The sequence below is a fragment of the Bos indicus genome, chromosome 22 (genome assembly GCF_029378745.1).
Source record: "Bos indicus isolate NIAB-ARS_2022 breed Sahiwal x Tharparkar chromosome 22, NIAB-ARS_B.indTharparkar_mat_pri_1.0, whole genome shotgun sequence".
Taxonomy (NCBI): Eukaryota; Metazoa; Chordata; class Mammalia; order Artiodactyla; family Bovidae; genus Bos; species Bos indicus.
Genome location: NC_091781.1, coordinates 57,624,203 through 57,651,593, shown reverse-complemented (window position 1 = coordinate 57,651,593; position 27,391 = coordinate 57,624,203). Strand labels below are relative to the sequence as shown.

At 52.5% G+C, this 27,391-nt stretch overlaps 1 protein-coding gene across 3 annotated transcripts in view; it reads right to left on the bottom strand.

Annotated features, from left to right (window-relative positions):
- Positions 1–27,391, bottom strand: part of GRIP2 (glutamate receptor interacting protein 2) — a 103,837-nt gene that overhangs the window by 74,632 nt on the left and 1,814 nt on the right. The gene's annotated exons all lie outside the window — the stretch shown is intronic.

Here is a 27,391-nt window from a genome sequence, read left to right as displayed (position 1 = left end):
CAGTGATAACCCAGTGGCACTTCTGCCCAGACCTCATGCGTTCCCAGCAGTCATTCACTCCCTTGCTGAAGACATGCTGAGCCGCGCTCATGCTCAGGCAATGAATAAAGCTTGTACGCACTAGGAGACACATACAAGAAGGCAGACAGAGATGCAGTCTAACGTAGGTGGAAAGAAGCACATCGAAGAAAAATGAGAGTCGGGTGAGCGGCCTGTGTAGGGGAGGCGGCCTCTCTGAGCAAGTCTTCACACACAGGAAGGAAGCGGGGGACCCAGCCGGGCCGATCACCGAGGGAGGCAGAGGCGGCAGTCAGTGCAAAGGCCCTGAGGCAGAGTGGCACCTGGCCTGTCTGTGGACCAGGAAGGGAACCCATGTGGTTGGAAGCTGAGTGAGCGAGGAACTAGCTGTCTCAGGATGTCAGAGGTCACAGGGCAGACCACAGAAGGCTGGGTCTGTGGAGGGGGAAGTAGGGGCCATGGGAACAGGCACTGTGGCAATGGGGTGAAGGCGGGGAGGAGGCTTTAAGGACAAAGGTGTCTGATGTTCAACTGGGAGACGTGTGAGTTTGTGCGATGAAACCCTCTCCATTGCCTCTTCCTGGCCAGCATCTTAGTCAAGCCTGCCACCCTGCATCAGTCTCCAGGGCTTACTGTGTCCCAGCCTGAACTCAGATGGGCCTCATGGGGGCAGAGACCACCCCTGTGGGCAGGGATGTGATCCCTACCCTGAGGCAGCAGTAGCTGAAGGTCAGAATCAGGACCTGGGGGGTCGGTGTGGCTGCCCTGGGTGTACAGAAAGCTTGAGGGTATTTGGACCACCCGGGGTCAGGAATGGAGGTGTTGTGCCAACTGCAGCCTCAGCCAGACCGAGAGTGGAGCCATGTAAAGTGCAGCCTGTGGACCCAGGCCTGCCCTTGAATTAATTCTCGATGAACAACAACAGAAAAGTTCGGAAACAATAAATGGTTAGCAGCTCAATGCTGCTACAGCACCCAAAGCGCCTGATCAGGGCCTGTCTTTTCCGTGTGCTGTTTTCTTTCACTTTTCAAGAATTCATTGCTAATGTAGTTTTTAAAGGGCTTCCCTAGTGGTTCAGATGGTAAAGAATCCACCTGCAGTGCAGGAGACCTGGGTTCGAGCCCTGGGTTGGGAAGATCCCCTGGAGGAGGGCATGGCTACCCGCTCCAGTATTCTTGCCTGGAGAATCCCCATGGACAGAGGAGCCTGGGGGGCTACAGTCCAGAGGGTCACACAGAGTCGGACACAACTGAAGCAACTTAGCACGCACACACACATGTACTTTTTAAATGTATCAATATCCCATAGATTAAAAAGAAGAAGAAGAAGAAGAAGAAAATGCTGGCCCTTCACCAGACAATCAGAGAAGCACCGCTTTGGAGGAACTAACCAATGACAAAAAGCTGGTGCCCAGCCTGAGGTGTAACTCAGCATAAAGTCATGCTGCAAAATAAATGTTTAGCTTTTGAAATGACACAAAATTGTTATGTATGCTGAGATGGAGATAGCTTTGTCAGATCAGGGTTTCTCAAGCCCTGGCACAACTAACATTTTGAACAGGATGATTCTTTATGATGCGGGCTGTCTTATGCATCCCGGGATGTTTGGCAGCCTTGATGTACTCCTTCCCCAATTTGGAACCAGTCCATTGTTCCATGTCCGGTTCTAACTGTTGCTTCCTGATCTGCATACAGGTTTCTCAGGAGGCAGGTAAGGTGGTCTGGTATTCCCATCTACTGAAGAATTGTCCACAGTTTGCTGTGATCCACACAGTCAAAGGCTTTAGCGTCGTTCGTGAAGCAGAAGTTTTTCTGGAATTCTTTTGCTTTTTCTATGATCCGGCGGATGTTGGCAATTTGATCTCTGGTTCCGCTGCCTTTTCTAAATCCAGCTTGAACATCTCAGTTCACATACTGTTGACATCTGGCTTGGAGAATTTTGAGCTTTGCTTTGCTAGCATGTGAGGTGAGTGCAATTGTGCGGTAGTTTGAGCATTCCTTGGCATGGCCTTTCTTTGGGATTGGAATGAAACCTGTAGGCATATGAGTTTGCAAACCCTGGTGTCACCCGAAGGGGCGACCTGTCGGATCCTACCTCCCTAAAGTTGGCCCATGGAAGAGGCACAGCGACCACTGAGGACCGGTCTGAAAAGGTCACCCTGGGAACCAGGAGAGCCTCAGAGACGCTGTCCACACAGCGGTAAAGCTTCCTTCAATGCCTCCCAGAGCCCAGGGGCAGTAGACCAGCAGCTGGACAGAAGCCACAGCCTTCAGCCAGAGGTTGAGGCCGAGAGAGGGGTCTTCGTGAACGGCTGGTCAATAAGAAGCTGGACGACAGCCTGGAGAAGGGGAGCTGGTGGAGGGGACGCTCCTAAAGACGCCTCGGGAAGCTCGACTTTCAAACCGCCCGTGTCTGTGCTCCAGTGGGGGGCGGGAGTCGGGGGCAGCGCAGATTCAGAGGGACTGGATGCCTGTGCTCTAACCTGGGGGGCTCCGATTCACAGTGATCCAGCAGGGGTCTCAGGGTCTGCCTTTTTAAAGCTCACCAGGTGATTTTCATGCACACCAAGTGTTGAGACCTCCCTCCGAGGGCCTCAGAATCTCCTGGGAAGGTTGATAAGAAATAAAGGTTCAGGCAGGAAGGTAAGAAAAGAGGGAGGGAGGGAGGAACAGACGGAAGGGAGGAAGGAAGGAAGGAAGTCTGACGACAACAAGTGTGGGTGAGGATGTGGAACCACTGGAACTCACACGTGGCCTGTGGCGATGTAAAGCAGAACAACAACTTTGGGAAGGAGTTTGGCCGTCTCTCTCTAAATATGCATATCCTAAAACATACCTCGATAAAGCCGTTAAGAATATGCTTACCCTACGGGCTGGCAGCTGAACTTGAAGGTGTGTAACCAACAGAAACGTGTGCACCAGGCTACCAGGAGGCAGGGTCAAGAATACGCAGAGCAGAAGTTTCTCATAAAAGTCAAAAATTGGAAACAATCTGGCAGCCGAGCGAAGGAATCCTACACACACTGCTGCTACCCGGGCCGCAGTGAAGGAGCTCCCAAACCTGGTGCTGAGGGAGAGGAGCTGGACAGAATACACACTCAGTTTACGTGAAGTTCAAGAACAAACAATAACAAACTTCATCATGGAAGGATATTTACAAGGGGTAATGTTGCAAGGAAAACGAACAGAACGATCATCCAGAAAGTCAGGAATGTGCATACCTCTGGGTGGAGTGAGGGAGATGCAGCTTGAGATGAACCCACAGAGAAAGAAATAGAAATTTCTTAACCAGGGTAGTTACAAGGGTATTCACTTTTCATTATCTTTTCCTCCTCTTCTGTGTTACAATCGCATGCATATTTTACAATTTTCTTTATTTTAACATTTTTTATGCATCTATTCCCAGGTGGCGCTAGTGGTAAAGAACCCACCTGCCAATGCAGGAGACACAAGAGATGCAAGAGACACACTTTCGATCCCTGGGTCGGGAAGATCCCCTGGAATAGGAAATGGCAACCCACTCCAGTATTCTTGCCTGGAGAACCCCAGGGACAGAGAAGCCTGGAGGGCTATGGTCTATAGGGTCTCAAGGAGCCGGATACAACTGAAGCAACTTAGCACACACACACCTATTTATTGGCTGTGCTGGGTCTTGGTTGCAGCAGGTGGGATCTAGTTCCCTGACTGGGGATCGAACCTGGGCTCCCTGCATTGGGAGTGTGGGGTCTTAGCCACTGCACCACCAGGGAAGTCTCTACAATGTTAAGTTTCCCTTCTAGTTCCAGCAATGCTGATTCCTCAGGCTTGGGTTGGGGCCCTGGGATGAGCATTTTAAACATGCCCCCGCCAGCCCTGCACCCTGAAGATTCTGATTCCCAAGGTCCTGAGGCCACACCAACCTCTAAAACACCCATGTGTTGGGAAGAGGAGCCTAGAAAGCCAGCCCCCAGTTGGCAAGCTGGGCCGTCGCTGGTTAAAAGTGCCCAGAGGACCCCCAGCACCGTGGCCGGCCCACAGCAAATCCAGTCCGAGTCAGTGCACTAAAGGATGACCTTGGGGGTTTAAGGAAGGAAGTCCTGCCGGCGGGTGCCACTCTGGATGCGGGTGATACTGGAGGGGAGCGTGACACAGAGTGGGTGAGTCAGTGAAATCCCATCGCAGAGGGGCTGGCGGCCTAGTGTGTCCACTCTGGAGGCCAGGCTCGGTGACTGCCCTTTAAGGAAAACAGAAAGGATGAGGAGGAAGCAGTTAAGAGGCTGCCATCAGGAAGGCGTCTGCTCGGGCTTCTGCCGAGGCGTGTTCGGTCTCCCCAGAGTCCAGGTGGGGATGGAGGAGACGGGAGCGGGGCAGCTTCAAGCCCACCCTCGGCACGAGGCCATGGAAGACAGAGCTGCGTGGATGCCGCCAATCCGTGTCAGTTGCTACCCCGTCACCACGGGAGGGAGTGGGCTACCCCCACAGTAGCTCCTGAATTGCTGATCGCCTGCTAAGTGCCAGGCCCTGGGGCAATGCTGGGAAGAAAAAGACGGCAGTCCCAGCCCTCTGCTGTGGGACTCAGGGCATGAGAGGGGGCAAAGGGAGGCTTTCCTGGAGAGAGGATGCTGGGCCAGGTCCACAGGATTAGTGCGGGTTCCCCAGGGAAGCCCCCTGTGCCCCAGAGGCAGAGAGAAGTGCATGGGCAAGGGTCTGGGGTGAGAGTAAGGATGAACACGCCTGGGTGCTCCCCAGGCTTGGCTCTGGGGCTTTATGCATCCACGTGGATTATCGCATGATGACACTTTCATGCAGGTGCTGCTATTCCCATTTGACAGATGAAAAGACAGGGCCACAGAGAGGTTAGGTAGCCCACACAAGGTCACACAGGAGGCCTGCGTGGCTGGAGCCCAGAGAGGGCAGAGGGAAGCGGGGATGGGAGAATGGAGGGGGCAGAAGTGCCGGGCCTCGTGAGAGGACGCTGACCTGCAGCAGCCAGGAGCCACTGAAGGAAGGAGGAAGTCAGGGCATCAGCCACGCTTCAAAGGTGCCCTACGGCCAGGGTACGGCCAAAGTTGAGCACCAGTAGACGGCGGACAGACACCTCTCTTGTTTTGCACTGATGGAGCCTCAGTGCACCATGGTCTTTCCTGCAGACAGCACGGTCCATACCGACTCCTGACAAGGCCATCTTGGACACAAAAGCACAAATTTTACCATGTGATGAACATAAGGAAGTGCTTCCTGGCACGAGCCTCGAAGACCCCACTTAAACCTTTGATTAATCCTCTACAAAGCGCAGTTAAGCCACTTCCGCGGTTTCTGTTGCCGTTTTTGCTTTACTGAGGTCGATTTCATCAAGACGGAGTCTTTCTTAATTAAAACCTGTAATGAAGATTTGACTCATCAATCAGTTCCTTTGCCCACAGCACACACCACTTGATCACAGCATCTTCTGCCGCCTCAGATTCCCCGTTCCGGCCGTGATTTCTGTCCATTTCAATTCTATCGGGTCAGAATTTTGCAGATCTTAATGTTGGCATGGAGATTTGATTCTTCTGTCAATTTTTAGATCAATAACTACTTTTTTTTTTTTTTTTTTACTGTGCACAGTTTTAGCCAATGTCAGTTTTATTTTGTGTCGGTTATTTCTACTGGCAATGTTCATGACAGATTGGACTGGAGACGAATGGTCCGTGATTTTTTTCTCCGGGAATCTGTGACAAATGGAAATATGCTTGCAAACCAGAAAAAGCACAGGGCTCTGAAGACGGGGAGAGAGAGCCAGACCCAGAGAGAGACCACAGATAGAGGCTACCAGGGAGACACAGAAAGACACGGAGGCGGGGAGACACACAGGGAGAGGGAGACCTGTGAAACGGCAGTGCAGCTCCTGATGGCTCCTCAGAGTCACATGGCGCTGTTCGAGCGAGTGGGCCACCCTGCCCTGCTTCCTCTCCAGCCCCTTAAGGGACAGCCCCACCTGCAGGCGGGGGTCCTGCCTGGAAGGAGAAGAGGTTCTCGGAGTCCTTCCCGGCTCCGCCTCGCGTTCGCGCCAGGGGAGGGCCTTCCGCCAGGTGGACCTGGACTCTGAGACGGGCCGGGGCCAGGGCTGGTTTTGGTAGGTCTCCTCTCGTCTGCCAACCCCGATCCATCAGGAGTGGCTGCATGGAGATGGGTTTAAAAAGCCTCCGAGGTTAAGTCAGCAGGAAGCAGCGCGGCAGTCAGCTGGCAGTGGGCCGGGGGGCGGGTCTGGCGTTCCCTGCGTCTCCAGTTGGGGCAGTGAAAGGCGAGGGCCCAGAGATCTGAGTTTGAGTCTCAGCCACAGCACCATCTCTCTGGGCCTCCGTCCATCTGGGAAATGAGAATGTTTCTATGATCTGGCCTCAGGAATTGTCGGGAGGATTAAATGAAATAAATGGGGCGCATGTGTGTGTGCGCTCAGTCGCTAAGTCTTGTCCAACTCTTTGCAACCACAGACTGCAGCCCGCCAGGCTCCTCTGACCACGGGATTTCCCAGACAAGAACAGCGGTAGGTTGCCATTTCCTCCTCCAGGGGATCTCCCCGACACAGGGGCTGAACCCGAGTCTCCGGCGTCTCCTGCACTGACAGGCAGATTTTTTACCGCTGGAAGCCCAAAGGGTGTATTACGCAGGCGCCAATAAATATTATGAATGAAGGGAAATTTGTTGGGTGAGTGGATGATGAGGTAAGAAGCCCTGGGCTGGACTGTCTCACACGGGGTGTGCCAGGTCAGCTGCTTTCTCTCTCTGGCCCTCAGTTTACTCATCCATAAGATGGGTCTGCTTCTTATAAGCAGCTGAACACACACTTGGCATGTAGCCCACTGGTCCCACTCCTGGGTGTTTAGCCAAGAGAGACGGAAACGTGTGTTCACACAAACCCTGGCCTAGAAGGGCTCCTGGCAGCTTAAGTCATAGTAACCCCAAACTAGGAACCACCCAAATGCCCACGAACAAAAGACTGAGTTAAGACACCCTTTTTCTTACACTCGGCAAGAAAAAGAAAGAGGTTCCGTCACACAGCAGCACTGGGGGAATCTCAAGACATGACTGTGCAAAACTATATGTGTATGATCCCATTTCTATGAAACTCTAAAAAACACAAATCAATTGATATTGATGAAAAGCAGATGGGTGCTTGCCTGGGTCTAGCAGGAACGATTTGGGACGGGCACAAGAAAGCTTTCACGGGTGATGGGAAGGCTCTATGCATGGATCGGGGCAGTGGTTACACAAGTCCATACATTTGTCAAAACTTTCAAACTGTACACTGAAGACGGGTGCATTTTATCATACGTAAATTATACTTCAATACGGTTCATTTTTAAATGGGTCCTGAGACAACCTTCTTGCAAAGTTTCTTGGGTTGGTCTATGATCAGATGGTATATACCGATGGACAGGCCAGACCTTGTCACCCTGGAACAAACTCTACAAGCGGGAGGGGTGGGGGGGCATTTCTTTAGGTGGTACCGGAAAAAGGAGCCCACGGCACCAGCTGTGTTGAGATTCCCCTGTGAGGGTGACCCAGCTCTGGGGTCAGGCTGACCCGGGCAGGAACCCTGCCTCTCGCCTTCACCAACTCGCTGTGACACTTGGGGCAAAGCAGTTTTCCTGCCAGAGTCTCAGTTTCTAGAACAGTCCTGTTTGTTAGCTCCTAGCTCTGGGCTGAACACCAGGCCATGCTATCAGCCCTCATCAAAATTGGGAGACCAGTACGGACATGAAGCGCATCTCTGGGGCTCCCAGCTCTGCAGAGGTGGCCAGAAGCTCTTGCATGCCGCTCCACTGGGCAGTGAGGCGGGCCTGCCCATCTAATGCGTGACGGTCTATCTGCCGCTAATTACTGTGATTCTCCCATCAGCCTCACAGCATCTCCCTTCCTCCAGCAAAGGGGCTGATGGTGAAACCACCTCATGTCAGAGTATTCAGACAGCTGCTGACCCCACCATGGGACTGCATGATGGACGCAGGAGGTGTCCCCAGCTGCCCTGACAGCTTGGGGGGCCTCAGAGGGTAAACCACCCTCTCCCTGACCACCAGGAAGCCTGGGAAGACCCTGCAGGTCTGGCCGCCCCGCAGTCCAGAACCCAGAGCAGATGAGAACCAACACTCGTCAATGAGCTCGGGATGAAATCTGCACCCAGCTGCCCCTCTGACCCCAGAAGGTTCTCCTCTTCTCTCTGCTGAGGTCATCAGCCTCTCCTGTACTTCCCTGAGTGGTTTCTCCCAGTCTTAAGTGAGAAGGGGACAAATGCACCTTGACGTTGCCAGGTGGGGCTTATTTCAACAAGCACCATGGTTGCTCTGTGACGGTTCCCTTTATGTGTCAACTTGGCTGCTCGGTCAAACCCCAGTCTAGACGTTGCTGTGAAGATATTTTCTAGACGTGATCGACATTTACAATCAGTTATTTAGTGAAGCAGATGACCCTCCATCACGTGGGTGGGCCTCACGCTGTCAACTAAATGTCTTAAGAGCAAAGACCGAGACTCCCCCCATAAGAAATCTGTCTCAAGGCTGCTGCACAGAAACCCTGCCTGGGGCTCCAGCCTGCCCGAGCTGCCCTATGGATTTCTGTATGCAAGCCCCAGCATCACTTCCATCAATTCTTTAAAGCAAATATCTTCTTTTTTGATAGCTATAAAGATAGATAGATCTCTTTATCCCTCCTGTTTCTCCAGAGAACCCTGACTGATACACTCTGAGCCCACGCTCCTCATTTAAATGAACTGAGGCCCCCACCACAGCAGCAGTTGTTTCTACCCCTCCATCATCCAGACTCAGGTCTTCTGGTAACAACACTCTGATTTTGCTCTGGGGAGACCCCCACCCCCACCCGCTGTCCATGCGATTCATGGGGCTGACCTTCCTTCCAAGGTGGGCATAGCTGATTAGAGTAGCTCACTCTCTCTGCCACCTGGACCCAGCTGTGCATTCTTGCCCCACGAGACTGTGGGATGGTATGAGTCTGGAGCAAAGCCAGCAGCACAGAGAAAGAAAGATAAGGAACGGGAGGACGGAGCGCTGATATCATCCTTCGAGTCCCTGGATTCAGCCCTTCCTGAAGCTGTCGTGAGCATGTCAGGCCTCTTCCTTGGGGTGCCACTTGGGGTTGGGTTTCTGTCGTTTCTAACCTGCAGCTTCCTGCCTGACACCGCCTCCTCTTCAGGCCTGAGAGTGAGCAGGTGGCCACGGCTCACGGAAAGGGCCCGGTTTGTTTTGGATCCTGGTGTGTGAAAGCCGGAAGCAGAGCTGATGAGCAGAGTGGTGGAGGGGAGGCTGAGGAGGGAGAAGGAGTGGGAGGAGGCACCCAGCATGGGGCTGCCAGGGGGCACAGGCTGGGGGAGAGCAGGGAGCGGTGGGCCAGGTGAATTCACCTGGCACTGCTGTGGGTGTCATACACTGGCCTCTCGTCTCTCCAGGGAGCCTGCAGCAAAGCGAGGTCTCCGCTCCCACCCTCAGCACGTGATGCCCCGCTGTGCCACCTCCACACAAATACTCAGCAGTTTCAGCCTTTTCAACGTGGGCCCTCTGCTGGGGATCTCTCTGTGCTTTGTTTTTTTTTTTAAAAATTACTTATTTATATCTGGCTGCATCAGGCCTTATTTGCGGCGTGACGGATCTTCATTTTGGCACGCGGGCTTACCTGCCCCGTGACATGTGGGATCTTAGTTCCTCAACCAGGGATAGAACCAGGGTCCCCTGACTTGGAAAGTGGATCCTCAACCACTGGACCACCAGGGAAGCCCCTCTCCGTGGCTTACTTTCCAGTCCCTCTGTGAGATGCTGCCAAGCACTTCCGCACACACTTTACTGGCCGTTTGGGTCTCCTCTGTGAACTGCCTGCTTGGGAATCTTGGTCAGTTCGCTTTGGGGTTGCCTGTCCTTTTCCTGTTGATCTTTATGTATTCTGGATGAGCCCTTTGTCTGTCAGCAATATAGGCTACATATGAAGCCGTCTGGACCTGGGCTTTTGTTTGCTGGAAGACTTCTGATTACAGTTTCAATTTCTGTGCTTGTGATGGGTCTGTTAAGATTTTCTATTTGTTCCTGGTTCAGTTTTGGAAAGTTGTACTTTTTGAAGAATTTGTCCATTTCTTCCAAGTTGTCCATTTCATTGGCATATAATTGCTGATAGTAGTCTCTTATGATCCTTTGTATTTCTGTGTTGTCTGTTGTGAACTCTCCATTTTCATTTCTAATTTTATTGATTTGATTTTTCTCCCTGTTTCTTGATGAGTCTGGCTAATGGTTTGTCAATTTTATTTATCCTCTCAAAGAACCAGCTTTTGGCTTTGTTGGGTTTTGCTATGGTCTCTTTTGTTTCTTTTGCATTTATTTCTAGGCTACATATGACTGCAAGGCGGGCCCAGAGAGAAACCACAGGCCACTCGTGGGGCTCACGCTTATTCAGGATGGGTCTTTGTTGTTCAGTCGCTCAGTAGTGTCCGACTCTTTGCGACCCCATGAACCGCAGCACGCCAGGCCTCCCTGTCCATCACCAACTCCCAAAGCTTGTTCAAACTCATGTCCATTGAGTCCATGATCCCATCCAACCATCTCATCCTCTGTTGTTCCCTTCTCCCCGCACCTTCAATCTTTCCCAGCATCAGGGTCTTTTCCAATGAGTCAGTTCTTCGCATCAGGTAGCCAAAGTATTGGAGCTTCAGCCTCAGCATCAGTCCCTCCGATGAATATTCAGGATTGATCTCCTTTAGGATGGACTGGTTGGATCTCCTTGCAGTCCAAGGGACTCTCAACAGTCTTCTCCAGCACCAGAGTTCAAAAATATCAATTCTTTGGCACTCAGCCTTCTTTATGGTCCAACTCTCACATCCGTACATGACTACAGGAAAAATCATAGCTTTAACTATACAAGTCTTTGTCAGCAAAGTGATGTCTCTGCTCTTTAATACACTGGTCTGGGTCATACGCAGGATGGGTCTAAAAAAAGTCAAGTTGTGAAGCTTAGATATTTTAGAAATCTCTGACCATTACACCACGAGTACAGGAAGACTCAAGCACAGGCCAAGCACAGGAGGGCAGGGGAAGGAGGAAGAAGTCCAGTGAGTGTCTGCCCTGTGCCAGGCCCTGTGCCAGGCCCTGTGCCAGAGTGCCACCTGCTTCATCTCAAGTGCTTGTGTGGCCCTGGCGTTCCCAGAACATGCAGACCTGTCTGCACCTCGGGGCCACCGCACTGGTTGTTCCCTCTGCCCATGCAGTTCCCTGCAGATCGGGCTTCTTCTCATCGTCCCAGTGTGTGCTTGACCATCCCCATCTCGGAGACACCTTCCTGAGGACCACAGGTGAGGGGAGCCTCCCGCTGTTTTGCCTGCCTGGATTACGTTCAATCTCATGCTCATCCACCAGTTGACAAGGCACTCGGCTGGCTAGCACAGTGGCATGGAAGATCCATCAGGCACAGTCCCATCTGTCTCATTCACACTCTACCCCCAGGGCCTAAGGCAGTGTCTTCACATAACAGCTGCTCAGCCAACAGCTGTCAAACAAATGGACGAACAAGTCTCACGACAACCCTGTCAGGCAAATACCAACGGTGTGCCCATTTCACAGATGAAGAAACTGAGACTCCAAGGAGTTGGGTAATGTGTTGAAGGTCTCAGAGAGAGTGAGGGGAATCCTAGTCCTTGCAAAGTCTGCAGGCTGCGCCTGCCCCCTGCCCGTCTCCAGGTTTCTTTCAGCCCTGGAGGGTGGCAGATCCCGTGAACTGTTAATCCTGTCTTAGAACTGGATTTTGTGGCTCCAGATGAGCTGGGCAAGGGGGACAGAAGAACTGAATGGGGAGTGGGGAAAATGCGAGGCTGGGCCCCCTGCCAAGAGGCCAGTGCATGAACAGAAGCAGGTCAAGTTTGCAAAAGCTGGGCCCACCAGCGTGTCCAAGGCATCTCCAGACACACCCTGAGTCCCGCAGCCCAAACCCCACCCAGGACAGAGGCCCTTCCGGCAGCAGCCTGAATGGGGCACTCAATGCCTCCTAGGGCAGTCTGGTTCAGTCTGGCCCAGCCCAGGGAAGCAAGAGCTGTGGGAGTTGTCCTCAACCTGAGCTTGGCTGGGAGGCCTGGAGGGGATGCCCAGCATCTCCGGAACTGGGAATTTCAAGAACTGCGGGATATCTGGCTAGAAATTAGGTTAAAGCAGGAATAATCAGCTCATTAACCCCCTTGCTAGACTCCACACACACCCAGCCTGTCTCAGAGTGACGCTGCCTACTGTCGCTGTCTGCCTAGATCCGAGGAGAGCGGTACAAGTGAGATATTTTATTTATGCATTGTGCATATTTATTAGGAAGAAGTAAATAAATTAGCTGCCTGCCATCTGCAACCACCAGCCCACACTAAGTTCCCTCCGTCCTCGTCTGCCTCAGCTGGGGCCACACCAGAGAAGCTCAGGCCCAGTAAAGAAGGGGTTCCTTTCTAGAAGGATTTTTTTTTTTTTTCTCCAGGGTTTGAGCAGCGCTAGGATTACCATTTTTCTGAAAAGAAATCGATATCAGGTACTATTCTAGGCCATTTGCCGACAGCTGCTCCTCCCATCAAGCCTGGGAGGTAGGCATATTGCCATCCTCATTTTAAAGATGAAGATGCGGAGACTCAGAGAGGTCAGATCACTTGCTCAGGGACACACAGCAAATGAGTGGAGAAGCTGAGCTCAAGTCAGGGGAGGCTGAAAGACTTCTGCGATGTGTTGGGGAGAAAGGTTGGGCCAAGAGGCAGTTATATTCCCATTCTGGTGCTAGTTGCTGTGAGGTCCAGGCTGGTCCCATAACTTTCCTGGCCCTTCTCTGTTGAATGGGAAAATAAAAACCATAGTACAGACTTCATACGATGGAAAAGCAAATCACCACCCGTCCAAAACCTGAGTGGCCTTCAAGCACACCCCGGAGGCTCCTGACTCCCCCCTGGTAAAGGGGCCAAACAGCGCCCCCCACACCTGCCCCAGACCTGCTGTGTAATTCCGGGCACATCAGTGAACCCCTCAGAGCCTCAGTGTTCTCCTCTGTAAAATGGGAAAACAGCTGGCTTGGGGAGGGCACGGGCTGTGGGGAAGAGGATCTCATGGGTATGGGAAGCCTCTTAGGTCTGGTGGAGGCAGGCGGCAGGTGGGGCCAAGGACAGAGGAGCTGGAGGGAGCCCAGAATACCCGGTGGTGCTCCAGAGCCCAGAGAAGGGCGGTGACTTGCCTAGAGCCACACAGCAATCACAGCCACCTGGAGTCTCATACCATCTGCCTCCCAGGGCGCTGAGCCCAGCACCGTCCAAGCTCAGCCTGGATCTGAATCTTTTATGAAGCGCCATAAATCTCCCCAGAATCACTCCTGCCCACAGCCTGCAAGCCCTGCCTCCCTGCCTCTGCCTCCCTGCAGGCCCTTCTCATTAAATGAAGTGCAGAATCCAAAGGAATTGCTTTTGATTTTCCCCGAGGGGACACCTGCCACCTCCCTCCAGGGTGCCTGCAGGGCGCTGACACTCAGACAGTGCGGAGATTTCTAGATAAAGTGTTATTGTTTAAGATATTTGGTTTAGCATCTCAGAGCCAACATGGGTGAGCCCCCTCTAGGTGCCAGCACAGCCCCCTGAAAGCCCTGGCAGGTAGAACTGGCCCAATTCACACAGAGGACAGTTCAGAGCAAACGCAGGCCCACCGGGTCCCCCGATTCCTGGGCCAGGGGAGCTGGCGGGAGAGGAGCTGCCGATGCATAAAACCAGCTTGTCCTCAGGCCACCGTCAGAGAGAGACAGGGGTGAGCTGCAGCAGGAACGGGACAGGTCAGACTCGAAGGAGACCAGACAGTGCAAGCCCGGCGCACTCGGCATCGAGCGAGTCTCAGCCCTCCGTCTCCCACACGACGAGGGTTAGACCCGGCATCTTCCGTGGGCCAGGACCTGCAATGGTTTCCCAGGATGCTCAGAAGAAATTTGGACTCCTCCGCTCAGCCTGCAGGGCCTGGTTGAGCTCTCCGCCTCACCCCACAAACACGCCAGGGGCACCCCTGCCCCAGGATCTCTGCCCCTGCCCTTCCCTCCACCTGCTGCGCTTCTCTCCTGGGTCTTCCCTCCGCTGGTCCATGCACAAACATCACCTCCTCCAGGAGGCCTTCCCTGACCACCTGGTCACCCTTTATCATCTCATCCCGTTTCTTTACTTAAATAGTTTTATTTATTCACCTACTTTTGGCTGTTCTCGGTCTTTGTTGCTGGGTGGGCTTTACTCTAGTCGCGGGGAGTCGGGGCTACTCTCTAATTGCGGCTCCTCTCACGTTGCGGAGCACAGGCTCTGAGGCACGTGGGCCTCAGTAGCTGCAGTTCCAGGGCTCTAGGGCACAGACTCAATAGTTGTGACGCACGGGCTCAGTTGCTCCATGGCCTGTGGGCTGTTCCCAGATCCGGGATCAAATGGGCAGGCGTATTCTTTACTGCTGAGCCACCAAGGAAGGTCCCCGTTAAAAAAAGATATTTATTTGGCTGTGTTGGGTCCTAGTTGTGATGCACAGATCTGTGATCTTTGTTGAGGCATGCAGGATTTTTTTTTTTTAAGTTGTGGCCTGCAGGATCTCTTTCAGCTTCGGCATGTGAATTCCTAGTTGTGGCATGTGGGATCTATTCCCTGACCAGGGTTTGAACCACCGGACCACCTGGGAAGTCCCTCATCCCATTTCCTCGTTTTCCTTTGTTTCCATGAACTCTTATTTATTTGTTCGCCTGTTTATGGCCCAACTCCCCTGCTCCATAAGGACAAAGACTGTCTCGTTGGCTGCTCCAGGCCCAGTTCTTAGAGCAGTGACTAGAACCTGGAGGGCCGTAGAATGGATGAACGCGAGGAAGGAAGGAGTCAGTCCACTAGGGGCCAGGCCAGGCAGGAGGGAGGCAGCAAATGCTTGGGGTCCCACATATGATGACAGTCCCCTCCTGGCCTCTCCCGCCCCCTCTCCCCCTGACCACCCAAGGCCAGTTCCCTGAAGCAAAGGTGTTAGGGGAGGGGGAGGCTTCCTGGGGCAGTAGGGAGACCTCATGGGATACAGAGGGCTTCCCTCATGGCTCAGTTGGTAAAAAATCTGCCTGCAATGCAGGAGACCCGGGTTTAATTCCTGGGTGGGGAAGATCCCCTGGAGAAGGAAATGGCAACCCACTGCAGTATTCTTGCCTGGAGAATCCCATGGACAGAGGAGCCTGGCGGGTTACAGTCCATGGGGTCACAAAGAATCAGACACGACTGAGCGACTGACCTACGGCTGCTACGGGATACAGAGAGCGAGAAATGGTTTAGAACATGAGGAACAGCAACACTCGAGGAGATTATGTAGCCATTAAAGATGACAAGTGTGAGAAATAACATCTGCAAGGGAAAAGCCCAAGCAGAATTGCCTTACAGGCTGATGACAACCACGAGGAAGCTGCGGCCTTCTTTGCAACAGCAGAACGCAGGAGACGCCTTGTGAGCCAGCTCGCGGGGGAGGGGAGCAGGTGAATGAATGGTGCCCCACACCGACACTCGGCAAGGCACCTGCAGCCACAATAACCCGGGGGGATGCTGACCCAGTGAAGCCAAGTGAAGAAAAAAACAAAAGCAAAACGCAGAAGGGCATGTCATATAACACCAGCAAAAACAGACAGTGGAAAGGAGACTCGGAGGGAGCGCATCAAAGCGCCCCTGGATGGCGAGTTGACAGAGGATGATTTTAGTTTTGTTCTTGGTCTTCATGTTTCTTTCCAAAATGGTCTGCTTTTAACAAAAAACGCACGCTCAGTCAGATAGAAACTTAATTTTTTCTTTCTTTTGGCTGCTCTGTGCAGCACGCAGGATCTTAGTTCCCCAACCAAGGATCAAACAGGCGCCCTCTGCATTGGAAGGGTGGAGTCCTAACCACTGGATAATCAGGGAGGTCACAGAAAGTAACTTAATTTAAAAGGATACTGTTGTTAATTTTTAATGATGGCAAAAAGCCAGAGGAATGTGCCCACATCAGTGTTACACGGAGAAGGAGGGGGCATTGGAATGCCTTTTTAAAAATCGATATTGCTGTGCCTAATTATTTTAAATAGTTTAAATGCCCAACAAACGTTTTATAAGATTTCTTTATTGCAAACAGACAAAGGAACAGACAAAACAGACAAAGGAAGAACCAGGAAACTGGTCAACAGGAGGGTCAGAAGACCAATTTCAGCTCAGGGACCAGGTGAGGCCTTTTCCCCTTGGGGCCTCAGTCTCCTGGTCTGTAGAATGGGATGAATCCTTTGCTTCCCAATCTTGCTGCAGAATCCAGGCCTCTAGAGAAGGGGTGTGCCCATGCCCAACACTTGGTGGAAGCTCAGTAAATGCTGGTGCCCTCTGCTCTCCAAGCAAGGGACATCCCAGTAGGGTCCTCCCTAATGCTACGCTCCCATCAGGTAGGCAGGAAGTGGTCCCCAAATGCTTTGGATCTCGCACTCCCATCTACAGAAAAATGTTTGTACGCTCGCTTGCAGCAACATATGCACATCGTTTATGGACTATCCATGCTTGACCGCATCTGTGTATCACGGCATACAACATGCAAAAACAGAAATAGTTAAATAGCGAGAAAACGCCACCATAAACTGAAACTCGATGTTTTTTTCCATCTTCCTCTTCAAGAGACGTCCTGGGTGTGGCAGCTGCACCCCGCTGTGGGGGACCACTAGCTGAGCCGCAAGCTTCTGGAGGGCAGAGGCCACCAGAGGGCTCGAACCGCCAACCGTCCCAGCAAACTGCTGACGTTCAGGGGGGTGACAGAGGATGAGGTGGCTGGGTGGCATCATTGACTCAATGGATGTGAGTTTGAGCAAACTCCGGGAGATGGTGAAGGACAGGGAAGCCTGGTATGCTGCAGTCCATGGGGTCACAAAGAGTCTGACACCACTGAGTCACTGAACAAGGGCAGTTTGGAGGGATGTCTGTGGTTCAGGCCGGTTTACATTTGAAAGAAATGAAACAATTGCAGAAGGTCAACCGCTCAAACCAGAGCCTGGCTCCTCCGATCTGAAGGAACTCTGGGCTCCTCAGAGGCACTGGGCCACACTCTCCCTCTCCCGGGGCAGTGTCCCCACCGAGGACCCGAGAGAACTGGACCGAGTGATCTTGGAGGGAGGGTCCTTCCTGCAGACCCCAGGCATCACTGCCCCCCAGTCCCTTCCCACCCACTCGAGGGAGGCGGCCTCTCTCCAGAGGCTGGTAGGTCCGTGATTTACATCCTCCTGGGGTCCAGCCTCACTGTAAAATACAGCTGTCCCCATCCTGCCAGCCCTCCAGGACTCCTGCCAACCCAGAGCCAGCTGCCCGTAAACCTCCAGACGTAAATCTTGAGACCCAGTTCCATCAGGACAGAAGGCAGGCAGTAAATTCATGGCTCCAGGGTCTCGGGCAGCAGCGCCTCCTGGGAGAATTCATTTTTCACCCTAGGATGAATCACCCTTGCCGGATGGGAGAGGGGAAGAATTTGTTCATTCAGTTGAAAAATGATTGTTTGAAAGGCATCCCCCTTCCGTGGGGTTCCCCAGCTGGGCTGCCAGCTCCCAGAGCTATGCCGCCAGCCAGGTGCCTCTAGCACAGAAGTCTCTTGGCAGGCCCCTCCCATTCAGCCCCCTAAAACCCACTCCTGCACATCCCCCAGCGAAAGATACCAGTGTAACTCCCCAGGCCCTGAGGAATCCTGATTAGGAAACTCCGCGCGTCACTAGGTCAGCTGGGTCCCCTGCATGGCCCGCTGCCTGCCTCCCTCCGGGGGCTCTGGGCTTCGGCTTCCACCTTGCTGGGCAGACAGACCTGAAGCCCAACCAAAGTCACTACCTGCCTAGCTTGGGGACCCCGAACAAGTAAAACCACTGCTTTATCTTTTTTTTTTCTGTAAAACTACACAAATCCCCAAAGGGAGTATACGTCAGAACAGCAGTTTTGGAGAGTCGTGTGGCCTTGGGGTGGGGCAGGATTTATTTCTCACCCGAGGTGGGATGCATTGGTGATTGCTTTATGTTGATCTTTAAAAGTACCCATGCTTGAAGAGCTCTTCTTTGTGTCCAGTATATCTTTTAATGAAAGCTCAATGTGCAGAATCGAAGGGTAGCGGGCCACCACTTAAATGAGGGGAAGGAATAGGAATGCAGAGTTGTTTATTACACACAGAAGAAATTTCTAGAGGCGTGCACTAGGAAGGGATGATGGTTTTACCTACTGCGGGAGAGGAGGGGCTTGGTAAACAGAAGACAGACACTGGGGAGAGACTCTTCAGGGAAGTATTTTGAGGTTTTCTATCTGCACCACGTGACCCTTGAGCTCTCAGGCCAGCTGCCTGCCAGCGGACAGTTGCTTTATGCTCTTTAATTTTTTTCACTAACATTACGATGAATGTCCTTATCCATGTTGCCTTATGCATCTACGTTAGATTTTTCCTGAGCATAGATACTTAGAAAAGGGAGGGGTGGGACTTCCCTGGTGGTACTGTGGTTAGGAATCCGCCTGCTAACGCAAGGAACACAGGTTCCATCCCTGGTCGGGGAAGATCCCACATGTCGTGGGGCAACTTAAGCCCACAGGCTGCCACTACTGAAGCCCGCTGGCCTAGGGCCCGTGATCCGGAGTAACAGAAGCCATCGCAATGACAAGCCTGCACACGGCAACTAGAGAAAGCCTGTGCGTAGCAACAAAGACCTATCACAGCCAAAATAAAAAGGTTTTACAAAGAAAAGGGATGGCTGAGTCACAGGATGTGAGCACTTTCCATAACTGTCAAACTGTCCCCCGAAAACGGTCCTACCCGCTGGCTGCATTCATCAGTCTCTGCTCGCTCACGGTCTCACCAGCAGTAGACGCTACTAATGTTTTCATTTCCCCTCAAAACTGGTAGTGTGCTACTGTTTCTATGAGCATTTTTCCTGACGCTAATACAGCAATCCCCCGAGATGGTGAGGCTGACCATCTTCTCATTCGCTTTCTGGTCATTTGTGTGTCTTCATCTAGTAACTTCCTGCTCAAATCCATTACACTCCTCCTAAATGGCTTTCTTTTCTTATTGATTTGCAGACTTCCTTACACTCTAGATATTATTCTTTTTTTCAGTTTAGTCACTCAGTAATGTCTGACCCTTTGCAGCCCATGGACTGCAGCATGCCGGGCCTCCCTGCCCATCACCAACTCCCAGAGCTTACCCAAACTCATGTCCATAGACTTGGTGATGCCACCCAACCATCTCACCCTCTGTCGTCCCCTTCTCCTCCTGCCTTCAATCTTTCCCAGCATCAGGGTCTTTTCCAGTGAGTCAGATCTTCGCCTGAGGTGGCCAGAGTATTGAAGCTTCAGCTTCAGCATCAGTCTTTCCAGTGAATACTTAGGACTGAGCTCCTTCAGGATGGACTGGTTGGATTCTTTGGTAATACTGATCTGTTTTTGGCTGTCTCGGGGCTTCGCTGCGGCACGCGGGATCTTCGGTTGCCGTGCGCAGGCTGTTCCCTCGCTGTTGCACACGCTCCAGAGCACACGGCCTCCGTGGTTGCAGCTCACAGGCTCAGCTGCCTTGTGGCACGTGGGATCCTAGTTACCCGACCAGGGATCGAACCCACGTCCCCTGCGTTGGAAGGCGGATTCTTAACCACTGGCCCACCAGGGAAGTCCCTGGAGTAGGTATGTTTTAAAGACTTTTCCTCCCGGCCTGTGGCTTGTCTTTGGACCTTGCGAATGGTTTCCTTGCTCATACAAAACGACATTTTTTGGTGGTCCAATCTCTCCATTCTTTCTTTCGTGGCATCTGCGTTTGGAATTTCCATTCCCTCATCTGATAACCGGAGAAGGCACTGGCACCCCACTCCAGTACTCTCGCCTGGAAAATCCCATGGACGGAGGAGCCTGGTGGGCTGCAGTCCATGGGGTCACACAGAGTCAGACATGACTGAGTGACTTCACTTTCACTTTTCACTTTCATGCATTGGAGGAGGAAATGGCAGCCCACTCCAGTGTTCTTGCCTGGAGAATCCCCGGGACGGGGAGCCTGGTGGGCTGCCGTCTCTGGGGTCGTACAGAGTCGGACACGACTGAAGCGACTTAGCAGCAGCAGCATCTGACAACCTGGCCTTGCAGGGTTAATACGAGGAGTGAATACGGCATGTAGTAGGGCTGAGCAAATAGGCCTAAAAATGACAAGGACAGTCGCTGGAGAGGGGGTGGGTCTTCCTGCCTCACCCTGCCTCCCAGTCCCCTGGCAGCCAGCAGGAGCTTTCTGAAGATAATCACTCTCCGCCTGAAAACCTTTCAGCTGCCTCAAGAAATGACGCATAAACTGCTTTCGTAGTTGAGTTCAAGGTCTCCCGCACCAGGCAAGTGCGTGAATGCGTCATGGGTTGGATGGGGGTGGGGGGTGGTAACCACACTCCACAGGGCACAGCAGCAGGGCGAGCCCAGGGTCGCGAGGTCCTCTGAAGAGAGCTGCACATCCTGCAGTTTTCTAATGTGAAAGCTCCCCGCCTCCTCCCACCTACCCTTAAAATTTAACAGCAACTAATTTGTTTGAGTTACTGTCAATGCCAAGCAAGGTGTATTCATGGGCTGGGTACGGTCGTCTCTGCCCTGCCAATCTGGCCAGACCCACCTTTCCAGAACAGAGCCCCACTCCCCAACCCCAGCCACTTCATGCAAGCCCACACTACACAGCTGTGGACACGGAACGCTTTTCTGAGCTTTTTCGCCTGCTAATCCGTGGGTCTAAAGTGCCTTTCCCTGATCCTTTCCTTCCTGGCCAACTCACCATTGCTCTTTGAAACCCCAGTCAGAAAGTGAAAGTCGCCCAGTTGTGTCAGACTCTTTGTGACCCCCATGGGCTGTACAGTCCATGGAAGAATTCTCCAGGCCAGAATACTGGAGTGGGTAGCCTTTCCCTTCTCCAGGGGATCTTCCCAACCCAGGGATCGAACCCAGGTCTCTCGCATTGCAGGAGGTTTCTTTACCAGCGGAGCCACAAGGGAAGCCCACTCAGGCCAGATGTCAACACCAGTTCCCCAACCCAGACAGAGTTCCATGCTCCTTCCCTGAGTGCCCCATCACTCGTGACTCTTGGGACTGGAATTCCAAAGGAAGCAGCCTAGGGTCACAGAAGGAGCCTTGGCTTGGGAGAAAGACACCCCCTGAGGTGAAATTCCTGCTGTGCTGCAACCCAGCAGTACATTCTCAGACAAACGACTTAACCTCCCTGCACCTCACGTTCCCAAGGGTTAGACGGAGATACTGAGCTCTGAACTCAGGCTGGGGTTCTGAAATGGTATAAGCCGAAGAACTGATGCTTTCGATTTGTGGTGTTCGAGGAGACTCTTGAGAGTCCCTTGGACCTCAAGGAGATCAAACCAGTCAATCCTAAAGGAAACCAACCCTGAACATTCATTGGAAGGACTGATGCTGAAGCTCTGATACTTTGGCCACCTGATGCCAAGAGCCGACTCATTGCAAAAGACCCTAAGGCTGGGTAAGACTGAAGGCAGGAGGAGAAGGGGACGACAGAGGATGAGATGGTTGGATGGCATCACCGACTCGATGGACATAAGTTTGGGCAAGCTCTGGGAGAGGGTGAAGGACAGCGAGGCCTGGTGTGCTGCATGCAATCCACGGGGTTGCAAAGAGTCACACGACTTAGCGAGTGACTGAACAACAAATAAGAGAAGGGACTGGCACTTAGTAGGGGCTTAGTAAGAGTTTGCAGAATGAAAGGACAAACTTTAAAAACAAACAAATATTTTCTCAGAATGCTCTGAACACCCCACATGGAAAAGTTAGCTAATTTTCTGGAAGGGAGCCCAGGGGTTCCCTACACTCCTGAGCAACCTGTCCTCTACTGCCATCTCCTGATTTCAAAGAAGGCCACGGACTATCTGCCCCTCCGTGGCATGCACTCTGAGGAGCCATTCAAGGCTGAGGACTGGGGAGGAGTCCCTGGAGGGTAAACTGAGGCAGACCAGCCAAAGGAAGAAGAGTGGGCAGATCCAAGCCCCTGGCGTTTGGGAAGCACCACCAGAGGCAGCAGCCCACAGGGCTCAGCCGCACACGCGCACGCTCTGTGAGAGCTCGGCCTCCTTGGTCTTCAGCACTGCGTGCCCACGTCTGGCACGCAACAGGAGCTCAAAAAACCATCCGCTGATTGAGTGGGCTGCTAAGTAAATAATACCAATAAGGATGTTTTGCAGGGACGTCCCTGGTGGTCCAGTGGTTAAGAATCTGCCTGCCAACATGGGTTCGATCCCTGTTTGGGGAAGCAAGATTCCACATCTGAGCCCGAGCACCCTAGAGTCTGTGGAAATCAACAAGACAGCCCGCTGCAAAAGAAGCCCACACCCTGCAACTAGAGACTCGCCGCCACTCACTGCCGTTAGAGAAAGCCCGTGTACAGCAATGAAGACCCAGCACCGGCAAAACACACACTGAACTCCTAAAAGGGCGATATGGCTAATAAACCAATCGGATCAGACCAGATCAGTCGCTCAGTCGTGTCCGACTCTTTGCGACCCCATGAATCGCAGCACGCCAGGCATCCCCGTCCATCACCAACTCCCGGAGTTCACTCAGACTCATGTCCATCGAGTCAGTGATGCCATCCAGCCATCTCATCCTCTGTCGTCCCCTTCTCCTCCTGCCCCCAATCCCTCCCAGCATCAGAGTCTTTTCCAATGAGAAACCAATAACATTAAAAAAGGCAGCGGGATGTTCTGCAAAGCATAAACTGCCGTAAAAATGCAGTTCCCCATGAAGGGGTTTGCTGCCCCCTCCACACTCAGATCTGTCCTGGCCGGCTCTGGAGCTGGGGCCCCAGGGCGGGACACTGAAAAGATGGATGGGACAGGGTTCCTGCCCTATGGAGCCCGAATCCAGCAGAGAAGAGAGATGAGCAGACACATGGTTATGTTCCAGTAGGAGAGGAGCTGGAATACAAATGTGGTGGGAGAGGCCAATTCTACCATGTTGGGGGGAAGGGACAACAGGAAGCCGCACCCTGCCCTGGTCTAAGGCAGGAACCCGAGGAGACACTAATTTGCTGGGTGAGAAGAGGGTGGGAGAAGAGGTGGCAGCCTGAGCGAAGGCTCAGAGGTGGGGCAGAACAAGGTCTATGCACGATTCTGGAGCAAAGAGAGGTTACTGCAGCCAGATCCCAAAGGGCTGGGAATATCAGAGGCCTCCAGCTTCAAAGGCAGCGTCATCTGACCCCTCAGAGTTCATTTAAATTGATGCTCAGCATTTTAAAGTTGGCCGGTAGCACTTAAAACTGGATCTTTAGCTTCTCTAGGAAAAAAGAAAACACAGCAACAACAAAAAGGATCAGAATATCTGGTGGGCTGAGCCAGGGCTCCTATAAAGCCTAACTCTCTGTTTCAACTCTGTCCTCCAGGCTCGTTTTGCTCCCTTCAAATATTTATTGAGCAAGTACTATGGTTGTTCCTGTTGTGTTTCCCCCCTCAAGCCTACCTGGGCTTCTGCTGTAGAAAGTCAACAGTGATCTAAAGAGAAATGAGGCAAATGAACTTATTTAAAAAACAGAGACAGATTCAGACTTAGAGAACGATATCATGGTTACCAAGGGGGATGGTCAGAGGGGAGGGATAGTTAGGGAGTTTGGGACAGACACATAGACACTGCTATATTTAAAATGGACAATCAGCGAGGACCTACTGTGTAGCACATGGGACTCTGCTCAAGGTTATGTGACAGCCTGGATGGGAGGGGGGTTTGGGGAAGAATGGATACCTGTGTAGGAATGGCTGAGTCCCTTTGCTCCCCATCTGAAACTACCACAACATTGCTAGTCAACTATACTCCAATACAAAACAAAAAGTTAAAAAAAAAGAGGAAAAAGTCAACAGCAAAGGAAACACTTGGATGAGGTTTTTGCTTGTTTGTTTCCCCGCTCCCTTTATAAGCAAAATTAATGTGCAGATCTCTTGTCCTTTTGCCCACCAAGTGAAAGAAAAAGAGATACTATTTTTTAAAAAAAGGAGAGGAGAGAAACACCAGATCTACAATGTTATACCATCCTCGGCTGGGCGGGGGAAGCAGGCGATTCTGCACACTGACATCACAGTCTGCATCACGGGACACAACTTCCGCCACTCAAAGCTTGCTGTGCGTTTCTGGAGGTACAGGGAGACGTTTAAAGTCGGCTTCAGTGTTGACACCGCAGTTATTAAAACCAAACAAAAGATCCTTTCTCAAGTCTGGCTGGCTCTTCTGAAATTTCTCTGAGCCCCCACTACCTGATTTAAGGAAACGAGCAGATGTTTCACAGCAGGAAGCACATTAGCTCCAGATGCCGCCGCTTTGTTCAAGACGTGCACACAGACGCACTGGCAGACACACACACACACACACACACACACACACACACAGAGGACTTGGGGCAGCGAACGTTCGCGGCTCCCCTTCCAGCACTTGGCATGCCCACATGGACCATTTGTAACCTCTGCCTGCAAGTCTGACAGAAAGATGAGCAGCGGGAATAAGTAGCCAATCAGATCCCACCCCATCGTCTTCCCGCTGTCTCCTAGGTAACCAGCAAAGGGACACACCAGCTAGCTGGGTACCACAGGGACGGACACACACACACGATCCCCTAAAAGTCCATAATTGCAGACCCGCTGGATGAGCCTGTCAGAACCCTGGACAGTTCCCCCAGCGCGCTTTCAGTGCCTTTGGTTCCTGCTCATCCGGCAGTCTTAGCTCCTACAGCTCTCCCACCTCCGCCCCTATACCCATGCCTGGCGTGCCTCTCCCACTGCCATCTCCATCAGTCAAAACCTTGCTCATCTTCAGAGCCAACCCAAGTCCTTGGTCAAGACTTCTGATGCCTCCCATCGCAGAATAAAACCCACCCTCCTCTCCTATGGTGATCTGGCCTTCCGTGACCTGGCTCCTCCAGCCTCTTCACTCATCACCCTCCTCCCTCGCTTCTTTCTCTTCCTCCAATAGGTCAAACCCGTCCTCCCCACACTACCCCTTGGAAGTCAGGGCTTTTGACACTTGCTGTTCCCTCTACCTACACAGGAGAAGGAAACGGCAACCCACTTCAGTATTCTTGCCTGAAGAATCCCCTGGGAAGAGGAGCCTGGCAGGCGACAGTCCACGGGGTCACAAGAGTCGGACATGACTTAGCGACTAAACCACCAACAACCCTACCTAGACAGCTCTTCCTTCTGCTCTTGGCATGGCTGAGCTTTCTTGTTCTTCAGTCTTGGCTCAAAAGTCACCTTCTCAGAGAGGCCCTCCCTGACACCCCCCTTGGCCACCCTCTCTAAAGAAGTCTCCTCCTCTGGGACTCTCCACTACATCACCATGTTCCTGTGTTGTCTTCCTTTCACTGTTGATGCTGAGACGATCCCATTCCTATTTACTTGCTTACTTGCTCCCTGTCTCTCCCCAGAATGTAAAGTCCCTTACAGAAGAGTCTCTGGTTCATGCTGGTTTCCCAGCCCCCAGAACAGGGCCCAGGAAATATCTGGTGAGTGACTAAAAAGTCATTTCCTCCTGACTGCTTCTGTATTTCGCCCTCTCTCTACTAAGAGTCGGGCGTGATGAGTTCTATTAACCCTCCTGGCTAACATTCCAAAAGTCCATTAGAGAGCAGAAAGGACTGGCATAAGGAGGAAAATTAATCAGGCCACACCACGGGAAGAACTTGCTGGTGGAGATCCGACTGTCTCCACTGGGTCGCAGGGCCCTCCTCCTCTGAGCAGCCTCTCTCTGACCGGGAATTGGCTGCTGCTTTCAACTCCACGTTCCCCAGGCACTGGGCACCTTGAACTTTTGTTATCTGAGGGACTGGGGAGCAACCTGAGGCTGAGGACTGGTGTTTATTTTTCTGATCCCACACAGAGATCAGCAGGAGCCTGGAGGAGAGAGGCGAGTGTCCTCTAGAAGGGTTTATTGTGGCGAAGAGAAGGGAATCTGTTGCTGTCTATGGGGCCACAAAACTCAAGGTGATGGTTCATTAGAACACAAGTTTCTCTCTCTCCGTCTCCCATCACACACACACACACAAACACACCCCTCAAAAGCATCATGAAGAGTCGCAGAGTTCCCCAATTCCTGTGGCCGTGTGTGTTTCTCTTCAAGAGACATGACTACTACATGAGGTGCTAAGTACTGTGCAGTGACCCAGACACACACACTGGGTAAGTGTGTGCTGAGCACAACCACACTTTTGGCCAACCTCACTGGGCAAGGCTGGCCGATGGATCCAAGTATCCACACAGCAGACACAATCCAGACTGGATTCCCCCAAACCCTAGGACTTCCGAGCCTCAAGATGACTGCTCATAATCCAGAAACCCACCCTGAGTCTTGAGTGCTCCACTGACCAGAACACTAGATCACTTCCCCAAATCTAAGCACGCGTGCATGCTCACTCAGCTGTGTCCGACTCTTTGCAACCCCACGGACTGTAGCCTGCCAGGTTTCTCTGTCCATGGGATTTCCCAGGCAAGCATACTGGAGTGGGTGGCCATTCCTTCCTCCAGGGGATCTTCCTGACCCAGGGATCAAACCAGTGTCTCCTGTGTCTCCTGCATTGCAGGTGGATTCTTTACCTGCCGAGCCATCCTGGAAGCCCCGTCTTCATCCCACCAAACGTGAAGCGGATATAAAGATCAGGAAAGGAAGATGGGGATTAGTATTTCTTGAGCACCGACCACTTGCCAAGCCATGTTAACACTGACTCTCCAAGACCACATGCAAGGGTACCTTTCCCACTTCACAGATGGAAAACCGGAAGCTCAGAAGAGCTAAGCACTGGGCCCAAGGTCACACAGCTGGCCAGCAGAGACGCTAAGCTGGGGCCCTGGGTCTGGTCTCCAAGCCCACTCTCCTTTCCCTGGGGCCTTAACTTACGCCGCCCAACAAGCAGACAAGCTGGTCTTGTTCAGAATGTCCCTCTTGCTGGCTGAAGCTCTTCTCTGAGGATGCCAGGCCTGCAGCCCCATCTCTGCAGCCATCTCTCTCCCTCACTCAAGCTCGGCTGACCTCCCACAGGGCTCCTGTCCAGCTGGGCCCACATTGCAGAGTTTCTCATCTGAGACCTGGCCCACGGGAAACCATTTTCCCATGGCCCAGAGTCAGCTGGGGATTTTTGTCTTTTTAAAATAGCAATTTCCTGCCAGGCAAGGGTGGAGACACCAGTCACCCTCCGATTCAGTGCTGAGCTCAGAGATCAGTCTTAGGTAAGATTTCCCAAGGAAAACTCAGACGCTGGGTATCTCATGGCATTGAGGCAGGGGACGGGGGCTCCTCTTCAAGACGGTGGCCAGCGGCAGGTGAAAGGTCTGCAGGCGTCACAAGACCCCCGCACCTCGTACAGGTCACCCGTGAGCCTTGGGCAAGCCCACGT